This window comes from Spermophilus citellus (genome assembly GCF_964194105.1).
Source record: "Spermophilus citellus genome assembly, chromosome: 1".
In the NCBI taxonomy this organism is placed as follows: domain Eukaryota; kingdom Metazoa; phylum Chordata; class Mammalia; order Rodentia; family Sciuridae; genus Spermophilus; species Spermophilus citellus.
This window is the reverse complement of record NC_138182.1, coordinates 210,974,501-210,995,520: the sequence shown is the minus strand read 5'-3', so window position 1 is coordinate 210,995,520 and position 21,020 is coordinate 210,974,501.

The window sequence follows — 21,020 nt, the reverse complement described above, 5'->3', positions numbered from 1 at the left end:
TAAATTATACACATTCACCAATGTTTTAGTTGACTAACTAGTAAAATCTGATCTTAAAATTTAGTGAGAAATTTAATAAGACTGCATTGAGAGCACATGCTGAAGACAGACCCCTACAGGAATAGGGTAAGTGATTTCTTAAATGATAAACGTGTAAAGGATGTTGTCTCCAAATCCAGGTGAGAAGTACATACACTTATAACATGTGTCCAACTTCCATAGAAGACACTTCCAGAATCAGTGTTCATTACCCTATTTGTGGAAAAAGCTTCCAACTGGTAATTCTCTAAGGATTTTAGTTATTTGATGGGTTTCCTGTGTATTTATTTATTTACTTACTTACTAACTTACTTATTGTGATACTGATGATTGAACCCAGGGGCACTCTACCAATGAGCTACATCCCCAGATGTATTATTATTATTATTATTATTATTATTATTATTATTATTATTATTATTATTATTTTATATTGCAACAGGATCTCACTAAGTTCCTGAGGCTGGTATCAAACTTGCAATCCTCCAGCCATAACCTCCTTTCATTATCATTGCAGGCATGTACCACCGTGTCCCACTCTGTATCTTGATTTTAATGTAGACCATCAAAGGAGTATATTAAATACAGTGAGTAATACAGATAGAATGGAAAGTTTGTGAATACAATAGTAAGTAGACTTGCAGGATTAGAGATTTATGAGGCAACGAGTTCTGCATGTAAATATTATTTAAATAGTATAGTAGGTAACAAACTCAATCAACAATATTATTGTAGATGTATTAGTTGCTACGTTTATAAAGACGTATTTTGTTCAGTTTCTATCATCATCTGTTTGTTCTGCAGGAAATAGTGCAGCTTTGGTTCTAAGAATGTGTCATTTTAAAAATCAAAGTTAGAAAAGAGTTTAACTCTACTGTAACCAAGGGATGGTATTATCAAAGTACTGGTGGCATCTCTTTAGTGCTGTAGGCAATGAAGTAAGTTTTCCCAGAGCAGATGGCATCTATCATTTTGACTGTTTTCAGCCTTTGCAACTACGAGTTCTCCTTTTTTCTTTTTTGGATGATATTTGTGTACTACATACATTGTACTTACTAAGTAAAAGTCAATTCGTGTTTATTTTATTAATAGTCATATATAAAGATACTTTCCATGATTCTTATCATTGAGCTGCACTGAATTACTACAGTTTCAGCTGACATGTCATTTAGCTATCTCAAAACATCTTAAATAATATAGATATGTATATGATTTTAAATATCTAGGTATATATGTGTATGGTATGTATTTTTAATACAGATCTCTTAAGGGATCTTTTTTTAAATAGTTTTTTTAAAAATATTTTTTAGTAGTTGATGGAACTTTATTTTTTATTTATTTATATACGGTGCTAAGAATCGAACCCAGTGCCTCACACATGCTAGGGAAGTGCTTTACCATTGAGCCACAACCCCAGGCCTCTCCTAAGGGATCTTAATTCCAAGCTTCTTTAAAATAAATTCAGATTCATAAAAGTCCACAGAACATATATAAAGAAAACATCACTTAGGTTGGGGAGGATCTACAGAAGAGAATGACACTTATGGCAATGTTATTGAATACATTTAGAAACTGTGTTTATTCCATACCAAAAGTAACCCAAATCTATGGGTAATCCAAAAATAATAACAAGTGAGACAAAATTGACTATGGCTTAAAACATTTTACAACAATCAAAGATAAATATCTAGAAAGTGAATGACCTCACAAAAATCAACTCCTGTGATTCTAAAACTAGCTTGGATATTATTTTTCACCAAGGAAATAAACGCTTGTCTTTGGACTGACTCCCATGTGGCAGAACTAAGGAAAGACATTTATTGCTACTCTGCAGTTCTTTGAAAAATCAATCTAAAAGAGAAACTCTGGAAGACCCATCTTCTTCTTGTTTTTCTGATACTCTGCGCTCTGAAGATGAACTAAAGCTAAAAAGAAAGAAAGGGGAAAAAGGAAAGAAAGAAAATGAGAGGCATGTGGAAAAGCAAAACAAATGGTGGAGAAAGCAAAACCAGTGTTTCCAAACTTCAAATCAGAGTGTTGGTCTTGTCCTGAATTCCCCTAGTGTTACTTAGGACAGGAATCTGGTTCACTGAGATCAAAGCCAGGAAGAACAAAGAAAGTCAGAGTGATAAACAGTCTACTAGGAAGAAATCTCAAACAAACACTGGCAGTTTGTGGAGTGACTAGGATAAAAATCAGCTGTTCATACTACTCTCTCATTTCTTCCATCAAAATAAAGATGAACTTGCTGTGTTAGTTACAAGAGCTAGGCATCTTGAGCCTAAGTACTTTCTTAAAGTGGAGGAGATCTCATTTTTCAGCACATTTGTACTCAGTCAAGCCAGGTCTTTCTTGCTTTCCCAGTCAGGGATTATTCTGAAATGAGAAGCTATGTCCACTTTCACTGTTCACCTCCTAAAACCCTGAATGGGCTAGAAATTCCAAACAGCATCAACCATACTAATTGCTCCACAATGAAATGTGGATAATGTCAATAAAAAACAGCCCTATTTCCTGATTCTCTGGACAAAGATGAAATACAGCTAAGAACGGGGTCTCTGATATGCTTACATCCCAAATGCAGTTATTTTTTCTGTAGCTGACCCAATCTTCTTTAACAATTCTTCATTCTTCTGGGCAACAGGGATATGGTTAGATATGACTGTAATGTGATATAACTAGGTTACCTTAATCCAATCTAATAATTTAAATGATATTTGTAAGTATCTATGTTTGTGTCTGGATAATTCAAGATAAGGTACCATGGTGAAAAAATATCCTACTCCCTACCCCTACTCTTAAATCCAGAAGGGCATCTTGGTGAATAAGGAAGTGTTGCCAGGTGAACAAAGAGAAGAAGAAGAGCTTTCCGATGAGCATGTTCATTCTGAATTCTTACAAGTCTCTTGCTGAAAACTGGCTGGATTGCCTGCTTCCTGAGCTGGTGACACTCAAGAAAGTACTATAACCATTTAGTTCTCTCACTGGGTTGTGCTGGCACCTATAACTGTGGTATCAAAACCCTCCACAGACATCTCTGCACTGACCCAAGACCCGATGAGCCACCAGCGACGTCAACAGCCATTTCCCCTCACTGGGATACAGACATGTGGATCACAGCCTCCTACAGACATGCTGGGGGGAGGCAGTGTGTCAACCCCAGCTAGTAAACCAAGCACTCCTCTATTCCCTTGAATGGGTTTCATTTGAAGTGGCCTGGTTTGAGGCTTCTTCTTGATGTACCAGTTAGCACCTTATAAGTTCCTGTTTATGCTAAGGCTCCCAATAACTCAGTTTCTAAATTCCCTCCCCTAGAGCCCAACCCTGATTGAGGTAGGGATGGAGGAGTCTTGAAAATCAAAATGTATATCTTTTACCATATTTTTCTCTCAATATGTTTCTTCTTCCCTTCCGTATAATTGCCAAAGACCATAGAAGCAATATTTTGGTTCTATCATATCTTCTTCTTTTCATTCTAGGGCAGCCAAGCTCATGATCTAAAATCCTAGCCAAAAGACTAAAATTTCTACATTAAGTAACATACTTTATGATTTGGATTCAGAAGATTGAGTCCATTTACCAAAAAAAAAAAAAAAATAAAATCAGAACTATAAATTTTCTCAGAAAACTGGCTTCTTAAAATATGTTATCAAATAAAAATTTAAGTCGATAATAAATTCTGAACAAAGAGTTTCTTGTTTTAGAGTTATGCATTCCCCTTGCCTTTGTTTTGGTTACAAAATGTCCCAAGACTCGATATTTTATAAAGTAAAAAAGTTAACTTGGCTCATGATTTTCATGACTGGAAGGAAGGTCTTCACGATGCACCAGCATCTTTCAAGGGCCCCTATGATGCCAGCACAACAAAGCAGTGAAAGGGAAAGGGAAGAGGAAAGGGCAGAAGGGGTCAAGGCATGAGACTGACTCATTTCATAACTCACTCTCATGAGAAATAATCCAGTCACAGCAGTCCTGACCCAACCCTGAGGGGTGGCATTAATGCCTTCATAAGAGTAGTACCTTCTTATTAAGTTATTACAGTCTTATTTTCTTCCAGTAGGCCCCATCTCTTAAAGGTTCTACCACCTCCACACTACCACACTTGGGACCAAGCTTCCAGTATATGATCCTTTGGGGAACAAATCATTTCCAAATCATAGCATCCCCTGCAACAAAATAACTCAAAGCATTATTGGGAGTATGATTTTAAAAATTACTGAATTTTTAAAAATATTATCAACATTATACTTTGGGGTAAGATTTTTTGGGCACAGAAGAGTGTTTGAAGGTTTATACCATGGATTTATCTTCTTCATCTCACCTTTTAGACTGAAGAGAATCATGACGCTCATGGTAACTCAGACTCTTATCCCATCATATTACATAATAGAGAACAGGTAAGGTATGAGAAAAGTCTCACAGAGCAAGCTGTGACTTCCAGTAAGGGACAGTGAAACCTTATTAATGACACAAACCAATCTGAAGTTCATAAAGCACTGAACTACCCAAAAGAATGAACCATAATTTTTTCTTCCTTTTTTAATATTTATTTTTTAGTTGTAGTTGGACACAATACTTTTATTTCACTTATTTACTTTTATGTGGTGCTGAGGATCGAACCCAGGGTCTCACATGTGTGAGGTGAATGCTCTACCGCTGAGTCACAACCCCAGCCCCAGATTTTTTCTTCTTTAAGTCAATAATTATACAAAATGGTCACATGAAAAACCACTTGGGAATCAGAGTTACCTTCTCTCCTTGCTCTATTGCTTCAAATGCACCATAAGTCAAGGGCATGGGGTTGAATAGAGGCAGACAGAAAATAATCACAGCAGATGTTCAGGCCTACAGATGCAAAGCTTGGTGAGGATGAAACAAAGAGGAAATTCTCCCCTGTGCTATTGCTAAACCCTCCATTTCATTGTCGGCTAGGCACCTACTTCCTGGAAAAAAACGATTTGCAAACTTCTGAAATTGCAGAGAGATATTGTCACTGTATAGAAAGGATGCCAAAGGAAGGACCTGGGATTCAAGGACACTTTTTAAAAAATGGCTGGCATAGATCTCTTGTATTTATGACAGAAGAAGTCTTAGTAGCTTTTTCACTCCTTTTCTTTGAAAGTTTTTGGCATGTATTACAAATTATAGTACTGTCTTTTCTCTCTTCTTAAATCAAGACACTCCAAGGTTGTACATACAATCATGATTTATTTTATTGTTCTCAATGAGTTCTGGATCTAACTAGCCCCTAGCCATTATTGGCTGAATTTGGTTTCCTCTGTGTATATCCAGGAGTCTCAGAGTTATATAGGTGCGTGCATGTTCACAGGAAACAGAAAAAATTATGCAGCTGGAGCAGGTTTTGCCTAGATGAGGAGGATTGAAACTCCTGCACATTAAAGGAAATAAGATCGATTGTCTTCTTATTCTCAGTATGAGCTTGATAAGAACATGCACCTTCCTTTGAGAGTATTTCCAAAGTCATTCATGAAGCATCATAAGGCCTCCTGAGCAAATATTTTCTGGAATGTCTAGGAAGAGGCCTATATTAAGTATAAAGTAATTTTAGGCCGGGCACTGTGGCACATGCCTGTAATCCCAGTGGCTCGGGAGGCTGAGGCAGGAGGATCACAAGTTCAAAGCCAGTCTCAGCAACTCAATGAGACCCTAAGCAATTTAGATGTGGCTCAGTGTTTAAGTGCCCTCTGGTTCAATCCCTGGTTTAAAAAAAAAAAAAAAAAAAAAAAAGGAAAATCCAGATCCTTTCAGTCCATCCACAAAGTAAAAATGAAATTGATTCCTTTTAGACAATTGAATTAGTCAAACATTAATGTCCTTGGGAAAAAAGATCTACAAACCTGTCTCCAATACCTGAGTATTTTTGCCTAAGGCAAATAATCATTGCCAATGAAAATCATTTAAGAATCTACAATTTACTTCATGCATTTGCTCAAGAAGTATCAATGAGCAATGACTACATGGCAGACATTCTATGTGAAAAAGATACCACAATTAACAAAATGTCAACAAACAGCAAAACAATAAATAGCAAAACAGCTGTGTTGTGCTGCAGCTGGGCCCTTGTGGGATGCTGCCACTACCTTCTTTAGACTTGAAAGAAACAAACATTATCTTCAGTTCTTTTCTTATTTCTATGACATGTTCCACCACAGTTTTTATTTGTTTTCTTGCTTATTTCTTTTTTTCAGTACTTGGGATTGATCCCAGAGGTAATCTACCACTGAGCCACATCTCTATCCCTTTTAATTTTTATGTTTAAACAAGGTCTTATCAAATGCTAAGGTTATCCTTGAACTTTTGATCTTCCTCTCTCAGTCTCCCAAGTTGCTGGAATTACAGGAACTCAACCATAGTTTTGACTCCTTTCTCTGTCTTTTTATTAATTTCTTATATTTAATTTTTTATTCACAGATACTGAAAATTCCGCTTTTAAAAAAGTGAGGAAAAAGTTGAACAATATGTAATCCCATATTTTCCCAAGATTTGAATCTACTATGTCTAGAGGTTCATCATTTGATGGACCACAACACCTCAAATTGCAACCATAAAGCCAACCATCTATTTTTGCAAAATTCTGTTAATTCATCTCTTGTACTTTCTAGACTATTAAAGCCTACTAGACTTTCTAGACTATTAAACCATTTACTAAATTGACCAATACAGAAATTTACATCTTATCTCAGAACCTTCCCTTTCCTCAGCCAATATATAATATCAATTCTACATTCTAGACTTCTTTTTAAATCTATCTCAATTTATTCAATTATTGTTAGCAGTGTCTAGTTGAGAGAAAATTAGACCCTAATTATTTAGATTTCTGCACTATCTTTATTTTTCTTCATTGTTTAAAAAGATAAATCTTCAAATAGACATATACAATCTTATCATATCATTTTACTACTCAATACTTTGGTAAACATGCCCCACTGTCTACCACTGAGCTCCATCTTTTCATCTAGTGAAATAGATAGGGTAATGGTTTGAGACTAATGTATTACCTCAAACATAAATTTTATAGTGTATTTTATACTTTTACTATTAACACTTTCAACTAAAATCTCATAAATTCATTAGAGAAGTGAAGAATGAAAGAGACAGAGATGTGTCAGGGGAGAAAAGAATATTTTTAAACTTGCCAATGCATGAGTCATGGTACCTTTCCCCCCACCCACACAAAAAAATAATAACCTCAACTAAATTAGATCAATTTCTACTGGTGATAGTCAACTCCAACAAATCACTTTTAAGCCAACCAGGTTTTTCTTTCATATAAAAGCTAAAAGTAGGGTTGAAGAATCAATATTATAGGAGAAAAAGAAAAAGATAAAAATAAAGAAAATAATAGATTGTGTCAGAGAAATTCGAAGGTGTTACTTTTTTAAAGAGGAAAAAGCCATGAAGAAAATAATTAAGATTTGAAGAAAATAGCCTTCTCTTCTGTTCTTTAGTTTGTTTTTTCATTTTGCACTTGCAATTATCATTCTGATTCTTCAAAATTAATGACTATATTTGGTATACACCCCATTCTCTCTTGTGTCCCACGCAGGCGATGAAAATGGATTTCCCCTCAATGGAATGGGCTGTCTGAGAAATGTAAGCTCAGAAAAATAGAACAACGGAAAAACCAAAGGACACAGAAAGCAGTTTCAAAAGCAGGAGCAGATGAATTTAACTTCTTTTTTTTTTTTAGTATTTAAATGTAATTTTTTTTATTGGTTGTTCACAACATTACAAAGCTCTTGACATATCATATTTCATACATTAGATTCAAGTGGGTTATGAACTCCCAATTTTACCCCAAATACAGATTGCAGAATCACATTGGTTACACATCCACATTTTTACATACTGCCATATTAGTGACTGTTGTATTCTGCTACCTTTCCTATCCTCTACTATCCCCCCTCCCCTCCCCTCCCATCTTCTCTCTCTACCCCATCTGCTGTCATTCATTTCTCTCCTTGAATTTAACTTCTTCACTCTGACAAAATGAGCCTACCCTTGCTTTATTTAAATCAGGGACATCAAAAGCAGGGGTAAGGTTTCAAGGGTGGAGTCTTGTTTCCCGGAGTTTGATTGACTCTTGGCAGGTCACACCCATCTCAGTGCTGTGTAGGATCTCCCAAAGAGCTTGAGGGGGAAGTTCACCTGCATCAGGTGATCAATCCCTGTTGGGTTGCCACCGGAGGTTCCCAATGCTAGAGGAGTCCCGTCTTCAGGCTACAATGCACAGCATAGTCCACACACAGCCCAGGGACACTGATGACACAAGTAGTTTATCAGATAAATTATTATGTAAGATAGTTTCCCAGGGTATTTTAACCAACAGAAGCCATATTTAAAACTTGCAGGAAAGACACTGCATAACAATAGAGGCTGGATGGCACTTCCAGGAGGTCGGAGGTGACTAGAAATGCCGGCAATCTCAGAAGCCTGGAGTGGGATCAGAGTCTTCCCTAAGGCTGCAGAGGGAGTCCCGCCCAGATGGATTCAGGAACTGAAAGTACCTCAATTTCTGTTGTTTTGAGCTGCCTAGTGTGTGTTAAAGAGATACAGCAGATCTAGGAGGTTAGAACAATTTTTTTTATTTGTTTCAATTAGTTACACACGACAGTACAATAATCTTGACATATCATACATTTGAATCAGATGGGGTATAATTTCTCATTTTTCTGAGAGTACAGGTTGCAGAATCACATTGGTCGTGCAGATATATATATATATATATATATATATATATATATATATATATATATATATATAGCAATAATAAAGTCAATTTTATTCTGCTGTCCTTTATTTCCCCCCTTCCCTTCCCCTCCCATCACTTCTCTCTACCCAATCTAAAGTGACACACTTCTTTTTTTATAACAATTTATAATGACTTTGGTCATAAAAATTAGATAGATGCTCTTTAAAAGTTTTTAATTAGGGGCTAGGATTGTGGCTCCATGGTAGAGCATTTGCTTAGCACATGTTAAGGCACTAGGTTTGATCGTCAGCACCACATAAAAAATTAATTAATTAAATAAAGTGATTGTGTTCATCTACAACTAAAGAAATTCCTCTTAAAGTTTTTAATTACAGTATGATTTTATTCATCACCAACACCATCCAATTTATCCTTTCTCTGCCTTAAATGTGCATAAATAAATAAATAAATTCAAACAGTGATTTTAGCATACTTATGTAATTGAAACTGGAGAATTGGATAAAGTAAATCATTCTGGAATATTAGATGATCCCTTTCCTGTATCCCAGTCCCAGCCCTGACCCCAAGGGAAGGGGCAAAAACTATAAATATTTTAAACCAGATTGGACTCAATCCCAAGTCATTACATCACCAAAGGCTTTTTACCACTATCCATGAAAAGGCATTCAACTTCTCTGCAGTGAACTTACCTTGGAAATAGTTCAAAATAGACCTTAAAAGTAGGCTAGTTTTTCAAAGGAAGTAGGGACCTTGGAAAACATTTGTTTTGTTCCTCTCATTTTAAATAAGAAAACTAAGATCAAAAGAGCACAAGTGTCTTTCTTCAATTGTACAAAGAATGGGTAGTAGAACCACTCCTTGAACCCAGACCTCCCAATTTTCCTGAGCCAGAGCACTTTCCTATGCCGAGCCCCATTTAGAGTGTCCAGCTTTGACCAATACAACGGACCCTTCCCTCTTCTCATGTTGCCATGGGTAAAGTGTTTTTAATGGTTTTACTTTTAATGAAATCTCTATTTTAAGAGTCTACCAATTATATTTCTATATGATAAAATGTATCTTTAGATAAATAATACATTCAGCATAATAACTCTTCTTTTTCTTGAGAACATTGTAGTGTTTGTGGCAGATGCTAGATTGACAGACTTGAAAACTTGCTTTCAAATTCCTATGAGAATATTTGTGTCAGAAAAAAGTATATCAAAAATATATCAGTCATGTTTATGCTTTCCATCCTGAAACAGTTTCTTTATATATCAATGGATTGAAAGTAGCTTCTAAGATAGATATTGGAGATAATTACAACCCATGTCTATTGTCCAACACACACACACACACACACACACACACACACATACACATACACACAAATGATAGAAGAAACAAAACTGATTTGAGAAACAAAAAAGTCTGCTTAGAGACCTACCATAAATTTGAAGTTGTGTTCAATGGCCAAGTACCAAGTATGGGCCCATTTGATGCCAAGAAGAAAAATAATGGCTAAGTGAATACAATTAATCACTATATTTACATAACTATCATTTTCCTATGTAAAGAGCTACCCTGGTGAGTGCTATAACACTTGTCAATTAGTTCTAATTAGTGTTTCTGCCTCTAAATGCTTGACTCCACTTTCAATTACAATTGTTTGCCTATCCTAACAACTACTGTACTAGATATGCTGGCATAAAGCCTGACATATTTGAAGTTTAAACTACCCAGTCACAACGCCCCTACACAGGTAAACAGTACCATGCTGTTTTCTGGGTAAGTGTAGTAATTTCTTGGATTTGATGCATGCATTTATGGGTAATCCAATTATTGGTTGCTCTCAAGAAGATAAATTAAACTTTTTTCCCAGACAGAATAACTAAATGCTCCATTGTAATAATGTTGCATCAAATCATCCTTTGGCTTGGTCATTCCTTGAAATATCTACCAACAACTCCTAGAATCGACATTTTAAAAGATGACTATATGAACACTTCAAATAGCAATTCTACATATAAGGTGAAAAACACTTTCTCACACATGAGTATATTAGCAGTCACTGGTGAAGATCTAGAGAGGCAAATACCATACTTACTAAATTTTTTCTATATTTCCCTGACAACAGAATTCAAAGTGGCACTGAAACAAATTTTTAAAAGTTTTTTTATAAGTACAAATGTTTAGGTAGCTTCTCTTATGAGATACATGGAAAAAGACAAATTATTCAGAATAATCTTACTAAACCTTACTAAACAGTAATAATCTTACTAAACAGTAATTTTCTTCTGATTTAGTTGCATCTTCTACAAAAATGCTCCTCTGCCCATACTATGCTCATTTAGTTGTTGGAAGTAAAAAGGATGGTGTGGCAAATAAATGGTGGTGAACAATAGTCCATTCATTTCTCAAGGATCTCAGAGTGAAGCACTACCAGCCCTGTAATTGGGCCTGGACTTCTTGGTGGAGTAGATACATCTGGTTCTGGGTGCATGGCCCACAGCAAAGTCTCAACACATATCTGCCAAGAGAATCTGTAAAACCTGTGCTTCTAGTGATTTTAAATATTAGGAAATGTTACCTTATAAAGAAATGAAAGAGAAACCAATCTATCAATTTATTTTTTGTGGGAACAAAACTAAAATGTATTCAGTAGTATCTTTTTGTATCTGAAATGAGAGCCATTTGTATATTCTCAATTAATTATAGGAAACAAAAAAAAAATGTGTAGAAATGCCGCAGTCTTGGCTGGGCATAAAATCACGAGCCACTCACAGCTTTGTAGATTCAAACAGCAATTCTTTATTCCCAAACTCACACCGGCCTCTACACACACGTTCTGGGGAAATCCAAGTTCTGCCGCACAATTCACGTCCCAAATACTTTCTCAATTCCACGAGAACTCAACGAGAACTCAGGCAGCAGGATATGCCCTATTCCCAGCAACAATAACCTTAAACCTGGAACTGCCTTAAGTCCAGATTGTCCTAAACCGGGAACGCCCTAAACGCAAATTATCCTAAACCGGGATACTTCCTAAAACCTGCAGGATACACCCTAAACCTGGATCCACCCTCGTCCTTGAGCAGGGTCACCTTTCTCAAACACACATGCAATGTCACAGCAAATTTCCAAGGCAAGTCCATTTAACATGGGGTACGCTGGCAAGGAAATTTCGATGCATCATTCCTACTTGGCAATGGCCCTCAGCATAGAAAGTTTAAAAGACTCAGGATCTCTCAGCATTTTCTTGTGCCTATATAACCATTAGGTTCAAAAAATAAGTTAGGAAATCAGGAACTTCTGAAATTTAGTTCTTTATAATAATAATATGATCTCAAGTAAGAGAAGACTCATGAGAAAACAACAGAAAGTTTTGTTATCATTTTATAGGAACTTCTTTTATTTCTCTGATTTTTGCTTGGAGCAGTTAATGCTTCTATATTTAAAATGAGAAAGTGACTAGAGAGTAACAATTCCAATATCTAGATGTCAAAGTATAACATCAAGTTTCATTGATGAGGAAGCTAAATCAATAGAGAACCAAGTTCTAAAAACAAAACAAAACAAAAAAAAATGTATTTCATGAAAAACAGGTTTAGTTTTAGTTACACAAAAAACATTGTGAATTTGGTTATGTAGTATGTTTCTACTACTTTCAAAAACTTTGCATACAAAAAAGTTCTCTAAATAGTTTCTTAATCTTTAAAATGTAATTCACCTATTGAATAATTATTACAAGCTAGAGGTCAAAATGATCATTGGTGAAGGTACAATTACATTCCTATAATGAATGTCAAAATTTTAAAATATCTGTTTCAGAAAATAAAAGGTACAATTAAGTGATTGTGAGATGATGTGATATGTATTTTTGACATTATAGACTTTTAGCAAACTTAACTCTCTTTTAGCTGCACCAAAGATGTGTGGTCATATATGATAGCTTTGAAATAATAATTTTGTTTTCTTTGATGAAGAATTATACTAAATTATGTTTTAGGTTATAAATTACTGTAATAAAATTGTTAAATTAGGGTAGTAAATTGGTTTACCCTTTTTGGAGGTAAATTTGCAGCTTCTATTAAATATTTTTAATAACTATCATTTATCAAATACTTATCACATGCTAGGCACTGTTCTAAGCATTTACAGTCATTTCTACAACCCTATAAAATAAGTACTAATAATTTTATGGAATTGAAAAAGCCACCAATTGTGAGAAGCACCTTTATATTATATATTATTTTTTAAAAAAAAGAAAAACAAAACTATTGTGAGTTATACTATACACAATATTTTCTTGTCATTTATTATTTTTATTTTTAGTTACCCAAAAAGGTATTTTACATTTAGAACTGGTTTTCATCAGGTATCACTTATATGTAAAATCAAATGTATAAATTAAGCCCCTGTTTGAAATCTGCTGTATATTGAATAGTTGTCTCCCAAAATTCACATGTTGAAACCCAATCACCAGTGTGATGATATTTGCAGGTAGGACCTCCATTAGGTTGAAAAGGCAGAACTCATTATGAGTGGGATTAGGGCCCTTATAAGAGGAAACCAGAGAAATCTTTTGTACTTTCTGCCATGACCTTGACCAGACATTAAATCTGCCAGAGACTTCATCTTGAACTTCCCAGCCCTCAGAACTGTGAGAAATAAATTCCTATTGTTTAGGAACCACTCAATCTATGGCAGTTGGTTATAGAAACTGGAATGAAATAAAGCACAACTTTTTACATTTGGGGTCTTCTTGAACATTTTTGACCCAGAAATAGTGATATTTATATTTTTATTTTGGCCAAATGTTATCCAGTATGTCTTTAAAATAGTTGGTAATTAAAAGAACTAAAGTCGGCATACTAGAATGATAGAGCCACTTTAATGTTTATAGTAGCACAATTCACAATAACAAAATTATGGAGTAAGTCCAGATGCCTGCCAATAGATAAATGGATCAAGAGAATGTGATAGATATACACAATGCAGTTTTATTCAGCCATAAAGGAGAATGAAATAATGGCATTTGCAAGTATATGGATGAAAATGGAGAACATCATGCTAAAGGAAATAAGCTAGACTCAGAAAATCAAGAGTTGAATGTTTTCTCTCATATACAAAAGCTGGAGCAAAATAAGGGGAAAAGGGCCATAGGAGGGATAAAATATCATAAATATATAAAGAGGATCAGTGGAGTAGAAAGAGAACAAGAGGGAGAGAGGAAGGAAGGGAAAGGGGAAGAAATATAGAATGAATTTAACAAAATCATGTTGCATATATACATATATAAATGTACCAAAGGGAATTTTGCCTTTATGTGTATGTATCAATCAAAAATAAATAAAGAAGGAAAAGGAATATCTATAGAGCAGAGAAGAAATATAGAATGAATTTAACAAAATCATGTTGCCTTTATGCATATATAAATGTACCAAAGGGAATTTTATCTTTATGTATATGTACCAATCAAAAATAAATAAATAAATAAATAAGCAAAAGAGAGATCAATAGAGCAGAGGAAAGAGAATAGGGGGAAGGAACAGGGGAGGAAATTTGGTGGGGTAGGAAGGTGGGGATTGAAATAAAATCCTTTGTACCTATGATATTGTCAAAATGAACCCAACTATTATGTATAATTATAGTACTCTCAAAAAATATATTGTTGGTATGGAACATTACTCAGCATTAAAAGAGAATAAAATCATGGCATTTGCAGGTAAATGGATGGAGTTAGAGAATATAATGCTAAGTGAAATAAGCCAAATCCCAAAAAAAAACAAAGGCCAAATGTTTTCTTTGATATGAGGATGCTGACTCATAATGGCAATGGGTGGGGGGAACATGGGAGGAATGGAGGAACTTTGGATAGGGCAAAGGACAGGAAGGGGAAGGTGAGGGGAAAGGGGAGGAAAGAAGGTGGAATGGGGTAGACATCATAAGTATATGTATGAAGACACGAATGGTGTGAAAATACTTTGTGTACAACCAGTGACTTGAAAAAATGTGCTCTATATGTGTAATATAAAATGAATTGCATTCTGCCATCATGTATAACAAATTAGAATAAGTAACTAATTTAATAAAGAAAAAAATATTGTTGGTGATGCATACTTTTTTTATAGAATTCTCGGCTATCAGCTCTAGTATTACTTCCAGGTTTTTGGCACCCTTTTGACAAGTTTTGTTACTACCAATTTATTTTGTTTTGTTTAAATTAAAAAGTCCGCAAGAGGTTTTCAAAAAACCATGAGGATACATGTTCCACTTTTAAAGGTCCTTTAACACCCTGTGTAATAGTCATAGTGTCTAATCATAGAATCAGTAATAAAAACTGAATATTTCATACATCAGCAATGGCATTTATGTCCCACTGTTTTCTGGATAACAGTTGTAAGATGGCATCAATGGAGAGATGGATTCATTTCATAAATGTTAAAATATGAGAATATAGGAGTCCCTCCTTATCTGTGGTTTCACTTCCTGTGGTTTCAGTAATCCATGGTCAATGGTGAATTGAAATATTAAATGGAAAATTCCAGAAATAAATATTTCATGCATTTTTAAATTGTATGCATGTCTGAATAGTGTGATGAAATCTTACACTATCCTATTCCATCCAGCCCACACAAGAATCATTCCTTTGTCTAGTGTGTCCATGCTATGTACACTACTAACCCATTATTCACTTGGTAGCCTCCTTGGTGAGCAGATCTACTGTCATGGTATTGTGGTGCTTCTAATACTTACTTTACTTAAAAAATGCCCCAAAGTAAAAGAGTAGTGATACTGGCAATTCAAATATACTAAAGAGAAGCCCTAAAGTGCTTCCTTTAAGTGAAAAGTGAAAGTTCTTGATTTAGTAATGAAAAAGCTTCAGAGGCTGAGGATGCTAAGATCCATAGTAAGAAAAAATCATATATCTATAAATTTATAGAGAAGGAAAAAGAAATCCATGGTGGCTTTTTGTTGCACCTCAAACTATAAAGTTTGGGCCTCTGTACATAATAATTGCTTAGTTAAGATTGAAAAGAGTAAATTTGTATATATATATCTATATGAAAAAACAATGTATATGAAGTTCAGTACTATTCATAATTTCAAGTATCCACTGAAGGTCTTAAAATGAATTCCCTTTACATAAAGAGGAATACTGTAAGTGAAATAAAAACAGGTAGAAATACTAGAATAGCTTACTATAGTGCTCTATAGTGAGTGCAGTTTCCCAACCCTGATTTGCTACTAACTAGCTGCATGACCTTGAATAGGCAATTTAACCTTTTTGCTCTTTAGTTAACTCAGTAATAAAATGGATATCATAATTATGAACTGTTATTTTGAAAAAATGAAATGGTAATAAACTATTTACTTATGAGTTTTTATTCTATAGAAATATGTATAAACATACAATTACTTACAGAAATGATAAGGATATACATATGAATGGTCATTAATGTTGAAAAATATAAGCACCTAAATTTTTTAACCAATGACTAGGTATAAAAATTAGGATACATGCAAGCAGTATAATTAAATATAAATGCTAAAAATAATAAATATAGGTTTATATCTGCTGACACAGAACAATAACCAAGCTATATTAAATGAAAAAGCAAATTTTAGAACAAGATGATCTGTATTTCAAATAAATATATAAATAAGCATAGATATGCCACATGTAAGATTTCATTCATAACTTTTTGTTTTTTAGTATTGTTTTTAAAAAAGCCTAAATAATTATTATCCAAATTTTCACAATAGTTATATCAGGGGAATGAAATAATCAACACTATATGTTTCTCTATTTCTTGAATTTTTACATTGAGTTATAAAGCACTTTTAATCAAAAAATACTATGAGAATATATTATACATTTATTTAGTTGATTTACTAGGCATATTTTATAAAATGAAATGATATATACCAAAAAATATTATAAAAATAAGGGAAATATAACTAGATCTGAGCAATAAACTTTCCTAAAAAATTATTAAAAATAGAATTGCCTTGGACTGGGGTTAAAGTTCAGTGGGTGAGCACTTACTTGTCTAGCATGCATGAAGCCCTAGGTTCAATCCCCAGGAGCCCCCCCCACACACACACACACACACAAAATAGAAAAGAAAGAAATAGTTTCTTTGATGAAAACTTATTTTTCTGTCACTCACTATTGACCATAAATGTGTAAGGCTTCAAGGCTTTCCAATATTCCTTACTTGTTCTCTATATTCTTTCCCTCATTACAGATCTAAGTGTGAAGTCTTCTACACTGAACCCCTGCTATCTGGCTGCAACAGACTCCCTCACCTTCCTAGTATAAGCATCCCTACTGAAAATTGCCTATTTCTGAGTTGGAGGCTGAAATGTGATTTGAACAGTTGCCTGAACAAGTAAGGTTTGGGCAACTCTCCCCTCTGCCTAGAATCCCACTTTTCCTATTCCAGATCAAGTGGCAGACCAAGCTTTGAAGGTATTTGATATATGGGTATTTGCTTCAGAACCAAATAAAAATACATTGTAAATTTGTATGTGCTGTTTCAACCACTGCACTTCCAGATAAGCAAATTTCATTTCATAGAAAATGTACAAGAAATCAAGATTAACAAAAGAACAAAAAGAGTTGATGAGGTACATGATGCTTGGAAATATTTATTTTTTATTATTAAGTCAGATTAATTCATGAAAGGTTTGTTAACTGTGACTAAAGAAAAACAAAATGAGATCCTTACAATAACCTGTTACCAACACCATTTCTCTCTCTCCACTTCATTAAAGCACCTTGGCTCTTTGAGAAGTTTTCTCCCATGAAACTGCATATTTCTCAAATTTATACTATCGAGTGAGTACTGAAAGGCAGGTTTCTTAACACTAATATCTTTATTCATTAGCATAAAGATATAAATTGGCACAAGCCTTTGGAGAAATGACCAAGAAAAACACAGCTATGTGGATTTCTGAATTAACATCAACTAAGAATATTTTATTCTTAATATCTACATGGAACTTTAAAAAATGGTTTAGAAGGGTTATCCAGTGATGTGCTAGTAATTCTACTGTCTGGGAAGGAAAATGAAATTCTAATTCACAGGCATTTCTCAATTTACATAGTGTAAATATTATCCCCATGACCAATTTTAAACTTACCAAGGTTTTAGCAACCAGTTCACAAAATTCCTGAATCATTAACAGTTGACTAGCTCCAGCACATCATAATATTTTATCTTCAAAACAGTTTTAAAACAGGAATTATTATTCCCTCTTACAGATATTTAAAGTGAGACTGAAATTGGTGATTTGTCCAAGGTCATACTGTTACCTGGGGGAGGGGTATTAGGGGTATTAGTTTGGGGGATTTTTTGCCTTATTCCTTTGCTTATGTATTATAATTCTAATCTTCTTCACAGAAAAATGCAAATTAGCAACCAAAGAATAAACTAAATCAGAAAGAAGAAAACTCAAAGCCAAACTTCCCTCTGGTGTGCTATTTGCCTAAAAAAACCTGCCACGGTAATGGATTCCAATGGAGTGTATAACTTAGCAGTTAAAAAATACTCTAGTCTGAAAACAGAATTAACAAAGCTTTCATGTTTAACATCTTTTTAAAAAGATGTTTTTAAAAGAAATTATATTTAGTGGTTTTAAAATAAGGGTTAGTCAGAGGTCTTAAAGGTGATGGGTTCATGATGTGAGGAATAATTGGTAGGAAAAAAGTGAATAAATTGTCCTATAATTATTAATCATTATTTTGTAACAAGTATCATGCTATAATAAATAAACATTTTTGTAAAAGAATTAAGATATTATAAAAGATTTATCAAATCAGGCCACAGAAAAGGAAATTTAGAAAGAACTGCATGGATGATTTTCTTACAATATCCTCTTATGGAATTCATGGAAATGAAGCTACTTCAGAAAAACTATAATGTAGTAGAAAGAAAAATACAGAATGTGTAAATCACTCAGAACTGAAACATGAGTTTGGATTTCAGTAGTTTTACCTATGATTTATAAGTCCATAAATAAGTTACTTAGTGTTTTTATGAACAGAAAGAGAAGTAGATTCTTGCTCAGGTTCAAATAATATGATGATAATAATAGTTACAATTTTTTGAGCAATTAGAGTGTGCCAGGCAGTGTACTAAGTAATTCACATGCATTAGTTCATGTAATCCTCTTAACTCAATGAGGATTAAGTGAGTTACTTTTTATTTTACTGATAAGAATCTGCTTTGCTTAGAACATAGATATTAACTGGTAGAAGATGAACTCAGAGCCAAGACTTTTACTCACCAAACCTTATCTACCACTTCCCACTTGTATACATATAATAAAAGGAGTGTGCACTCCCAAAACTGTGATAACTTCATCTTTTTCAAAAAGTGTAAGGTATGGAATTGAGCTATACTCCTATCTATATCCCAAGCATGGAACTGTACTAAATGCATGAATGACACAGTAATGAATTAATGTTTTATTGATGATAGTTGAGCAGCCTCACCGCTGTTCCATGGATACAATCAAAAACCCAGAACCTCAAATATGTGTGTACTTTGTTCAAGGTTTTAAGAAAACCTTGCAAGTTCCAAAGAATTAGATTTAGGCAGTGCTTGGTAAGGTGATGAATAACATTTACCACCTAAACTGAATATACTAATGTATCTGTAAGAGATTGGTTAGAAACTATCCTTCTGTTGAATTGCAATTGAAAAATCTTGGAATATTTTTCTTTTTTAAATTTTTTTTTTCACAATGTCTTTATTTTTCAAATCTCAAGAAGTATAAAACTTTGACTTATTTCTATCTCTGACTACTTATAGGTATTTACACTGACAAGGAATCACTTTGCAGCATTTGATAGATATAAATACTGTTCATTATGGCTTCCCAAATTAATATTAGTCATCAAAAGCACCATATCTGAATAGACTTTTGCTTGGTTTAATTTCTTGTTTGATTTTTCACTATTTCTAGAATTGGAATTTTCAGCTAATCAGACCAACATTGCTAGAATGATCTCCATTTAGAACAGTTAATATTTCTACTCCACTGTTACATCCCACATATATGAAACCTTATGTTTCAAATCACAAGAGGGATGAGTACAATTCATTATCTTATAAAAACAAAAACAAAAGCTAACAAACAACACATGTCCTGCTATAATGGATTAGACTGTCAAGCTTCTTTTTCATAGAGCAAAACATATGTAATTTCCCATTTATAAATTGTTCATTGCTGTATGTTTTGTGTGTGTGTGTGTGTGTGTGTGTGTGTGTGTGTGTGTGTCTGTCTGTCTGTCATTGAGGATTGAACCAGGAGTGTTCTACCACTGAGTGTTCCCAGCACTTTGTACTTTTTTATAATTTTCACACAAGGTCCTGCTAAGTGGCTGGGATTGGCCTCAAGTTTGAGATCCTCCTATCCTAGCCCCCTAAGCGGCTGGCATTATAGACCAGCTGTTTTAAACTTTAAATAATAAGTTTTTTATAAGTGTGTCCAATGTTTTGTGAAAACTTCTGTATCTTCTACATTAGATTGCTTTTCCCTCATGATTTCTGATTCATCATTTCTTTGCTCTTCATATTTATAACATTTCCCATGCATTCTCTTTTTCCTTCTATCCATTTCTTTAGGTTTTTCCATGCCCAGTACCTCACTTTTCATTTTTCCCCCCTTTGGCTCCTTACACACAACCTGGCATATATTAGATATGTTTAATATGCATCACTGCTAAAAGTTAAAAGTCATTTTCTCTGTGCAACTCTTCACTGTATCATCTGTCATCGATAGAAAAGAAAAGGCTGACTGAGGGGGACGGGGAGTGTATGCATTCTTCTTTTCCTCCCATTAGCATTTGTCTGATTTTTAAGCATTAACACAAGCACTGTCAGATAGAAAACTACTGGTTAAGTCAAATAGAGGAGAAATTTCAAAATGATAGATATGTAAATTTGCTTCACTATAGAAACCAGTTTACTCTCAGTGTGTATACCTTAACATCATGTTGTAAACCTTAAATATATACAATATTTTTTTAAAAAATAGATTTTTGAAGAGGGAGTCTATAAAGGATAATTTTTCTTCTCTCAATATCTATCCACTGGAGAGATAATGAGTTCTTTGTATTTTGTAGAGCCAACAACATATAAATTCTCCCCCCAACCCCCTTCCCCCGAGGCTCCCTCTCTTTAACATTTAAACAAGTGGCCATGTTCTGCTGAGGGCCATTGCCAAATAGGAATGACGCATTGAAATTTCC